Consider the following 4,604-nt stretch of genomic DNA (forward strand, 5'->3'; position numbering starts at 1 on the left):
GGAATCCTTCATGTTCAGAAGTATGCTGAAATTTTTTGTTTTAGTTTGAGGTAATGGTTGTTTCTATGATATATATCACCTTATATGATATAGACTTTTAACATGAATACTATTAATTTAATAATTTAATATAAAATGTATATCAGTAATATATGAAACTATGGATATTTAATATCTCAATATAAGTTATTAAGCATAGTGGCCCAAAGGAAGAAAGAAAATTACTTTTGTAGAATGAACTAGATGTCCAATGTAACATTTCCTTAAATAATCCTATTTGATTGTGCTTGCAACATAACTACTTTGCAAAAAAAATAAAGGGGTAGATTTCTTTCTTTCTCTCCTTTCTCTCCCTACATTAAATACACACATACACACACACACACATATCTCTTAAATTGATCTAAAATAAATATCTGAAGTATCACAAACTTGGTACACAAGAATAAAAACTTTTGTTAGGAGATACCTTTGTTAAATTTCACCCTCGGTACTATAATACAAAATCTTATATTAAAATCATCACAATGAGTAAATGCACAGAGAGAGAAATTACTGTACAGTGTAAAGAGAATAATTAGGAAACATATGTTGGGATTGGATTGAGTACCCTTGAATACCAGTCTAAGAATTTTCTACCTTATTCAAAAAACAGGAGGAAGACACTGAAGGTTTTAGAGTTGGGTGACATGGCCAATGTCATTTGTTAGAAAAAGCTGACAGCAATACTCGGATTATTTAAAAAAGAGAGAAATTGGAAACTCAGAGATTATTTAGGGACCCATTAAGTTATGCACAAAATAATTCATGGTATCTATCATTATTTATAAAAAATAGATTTTAGTACTTGCATTGTTTTGAAAATTTATTTTTAAATTATGACTATAAGTCATCTCTCAATCATTGAGATCATGCATGCCTATATGAATTAAAGAAGTTGTCATAAGAAGTAATGAGTTGAATCATATTTAGAACAAAAATGTGCCTTATGAGATTAAGAGAGAGAGAGAAAGAAAAAGAGAGGTTGTCAGAATCCTTTGAAAATTTGTCTGTGCACTGAACAATTACCCACTAGCGAATTGCCTTCAGGCTGCATTTTCAGAAATTATATTCTAGTAGTGGTCAATTTTTCAAACCAAGAGGTGATACTTCTCTCCATAAATTTGATTACCAGTCAATATTTCTTATACATAATATGATCTAGGAGTTTCGCAGTTAAAAATAACCCAAGTTGAAATGTCTTATAAATACATAGCATCATTAAATATTTGCCACATAAGATGAGTGCGAGGTATTCTGCTATTGAAGCTGAGTGTCTTATTGGCCTACTTGTCACTCTTTCTTGTTAGACAATTTCAACAAATAAACAGTGAAGCCCATTATTTACAGTTGCCACTGTCAGAAGCTGCCATTCTTATCCCTACTCAAACAGTAGAATGTGCTAGTTATTTCTGTAAGGGGACTGGGTTTCTTTTCACAATGCCAAAATGTGCTGTAATTACATTGAAGTTGATTGACTACATGTAGCTAGGGAAGATATGAATGATTAAGTTTATGTTTATTCCTAACCCACACTTATTTCTTGAGGTTATATCCCTAAATGTTTAATAAACCTGCACATTTGTTTTTCCTCTATATGACAGTTATTGTTGTGGCTAGTTGCCATCAAGTTGATTCCAACTAGTGGTTATAGGAGCTCTGGTAGTATAGTGGATAAAGCATTTGACTGCTAACCAAAAGGTTGGTGGTTCAAACCCACCAGTCTCTCCACAGAAGGAAGATTAGGCAAACTACTTCTGTAAAAATTTACCTCCTCAGAAACCTACTGGGGGTCACCTTGAGTCAGAATCAACTCAATGCCAGTGAGTTTGTTTTTTTGGTTTTGAGTGGTGACTCCCTGTTTGCAGAGTATTACTGCTTTATAGGGTTGTCAAGATTGTAATCTTTCAGAAGCTGGTCATCAGGCCTATCTTCTGAGCTATCTCTGGGTGAAAGGAAATTGCCAACCTGTGGGCTAATGGTCAAAAGTTTCACTGTTGTGCCACCCCATTGTTGTTGTTGTTGTTATGTGCTGTTGAGTTGGACCTGACTCATAGTGACCCCTCCTTGGGTTTCCGAGGCAGTGTCACTACTGAAGTAGATTGTCCAACCTTCCTTCTGAGGAGTGGCTGGTGGGTTTGAACCATCAGCCTTCTGGTTAGCAGTCAGGTATCTTAGGTACTACGCTACCAGAGCTCCTGTTGTGCTACCCTGGTCACGGTTATTAGAGTTGAAATAAGTTCAGGCTACATTCTAACACACAGCTGTAAGACATATGAGGACATCAAAATTGTCTGTGAAGAAGATACAGTAAATAAGTATCTAGTTGTGGTCAACTCTCAGCTTTCTAATTCAAACCTTCAATCATTGGTTCTCTGCTATAGAAAGAGACTCTATTTGAGTCTTCAACACTTAATTTTTATTTCCTTAATGACAACTTAATACAGAGCATTGAACTTCTTGGTACCATTTTTAACCCAAACTTTTATCCAACATTTAATTCATTCCCCCCCCCCCCAAATTGATTTGTCCTTTCCTGAACCTACCAGCTATTGGGTGTACTGGTGATACACTATATTGTGTGTCTAGAAATTTTGAGTCACCTGTTTTTCTTTGCTCTTTTTTTTTTTCATCACCTATGTCCAGAGCATCAAGTTTTGTTAACCCTTCCTTTTCAGATATTCTTTGACTTGCTTCTTCCTTCCTTTCCATTAAAAAAAAAAAAAAAAAAAAAGATTAAATGGCTTCCAACTCACAGTGACCATATAGGGCAAAGTAGAACTGCCCCATAAGGTTTCCATAGCTATATATCTTTCATGAAGCAGACTGCCACGTCTTTCTTCCATGCAGAAGCTGTTAGGTTCCAACCTCCAGTCTTTCAGTTACCAGCCTCATGTTTAACCATTGCACCACCAGGGCTCCTTTAACAATGACTGTTTTCAAACTAATTCTTCATCCTAAACCGCTGAGCAGAGGAAAATCCTAGCACTTCCTTCTTCCTCCTGTCCATTCTGCTCTCTGGCACACAGCTAAACTTCCTAGAGCACTATTTATCCTATGAATTGTTTACTCAAGAATCTAACATAGGAGCCTTTTTTTTTTTTTAATAAGCATAGTCTCTCTATATGAATATAGAATAATTGCAACCTTGTTTCAACTTAGAAAAAAAAAAAAAAAAGGACTCTAACATAGCAACTGTTTGCTCCTGCTTGGCTGTCATCTTCACCCATAAGGCATCCTCTTCTTAAGAGAAGGGACTTTCAAGGATCTGTGATACTAAATATGCTATGAATTAAGACTTGTGATTAACTTTCTCTTTGAGGGAAAAGGAGAAAAGTAACATTAATGAACATTTCCTAATAATCTTTATGCTTTTAAAGTCAGTTAACTGTTCTGGTTATAGGTACTTGCCACATCACAATTGTTTCTACTTAGTAGGACTACCTACCATATCATGCTACCTGGAAATGACTGTCAAAAATGGAAACTTCCCCATTTTTTATTGGATAAGATTTGTGTAGGAGGTAATAAAATATTTTTACTCATTTATTTTTCCTTGAATTGAAATTCTTTTTCAAAGAACTAAATATTGACTAGTTTTTATACCAAAGATTTATTGTCAATCAACCTAATAAACCAGGTACAATCCAGGAGCTCAGTTCAAAAACAACTTTTTAAAACAAGGAGAATATTAAGGTATATGTATGTTATTTACCATCCATATAACTTTCATCATCCATAGAACTTTTTATGAATTTTTCTTCCCTTTTTGTTTTATCTGAAAGCACTTTATCCATATTAGTAAACAGGCAACCCTTACTAAGGATGTGCAGATATTTTATTCTGTGCTTTACCTACAGTATTTCATTTAAATCTCTCCATAACTAGGTATTATTTATGTTATTTTATAGGTATGGAAACTGGTGCTTGAAGAAGATAAGTAACTTGCCAAAAGACATAGATGATTCCAAGTAAGAATTTTAATACAACTATCTCTGACTTCAAAGTCCATCAATATAACCTCTTTGAAATATGGTCTTCCTATATTGTCAGTATAGGAGCTCTGGTGGCACAGTGCCTAAGGCACTTGACTGCTAACCATAAGGCTGGGAGTACAAACCCACCAGCTACTCCTTGGAAGGAAGGTTGAGCAATCTACTTCTGTAGTGATACTGCCTCGGAAACCCAAGGAAGGGTTGCTATGCGTTGGATCTGACTAGAGAACAGTGCATTTGTTTTTTTGTTGTTTTTTATCAGTAAATGGTCAGTATTATAACATTTATCATAATCAACAACACGAAACTATACATGTGTTGTTTTATTCCTTGCTAGATGTGAGCTTCTTGAGGACAATGACTGTGATTAGTAATCTTTAATTTCAACAACACAATCAAAAACTAGTCAATAAGTATTGTGAAAATGAACTTAATGTACTTTCCAAATTAGGATACAGAATACCTATTCTTATAGATGTTGTTGTTGTTGTTGTTATTTGCCGTCGAGTCGGCCCCGACTCATAGCGACCCCTCCTTGGGTTTCCAAGGCAGTATCACTATGGAAGTAGG

This window comes from Orycteropus afer, unplaced genomic scaffold, assembly GCF_000298275.1.
Source record: "Orycteropus afer afer isolate SDZICR_OR568_19922 unplaced genomic scaffold, OryAfe1.0 scaffold00073, whole genome shotgun sequence".
Classification (NCBI taxonomy): Eukaryota; Metazoa; Chordata; class Mammalia; order Tubulidentata; family Orycteropodidae; genus Orycteropus; species Orycteropus afer.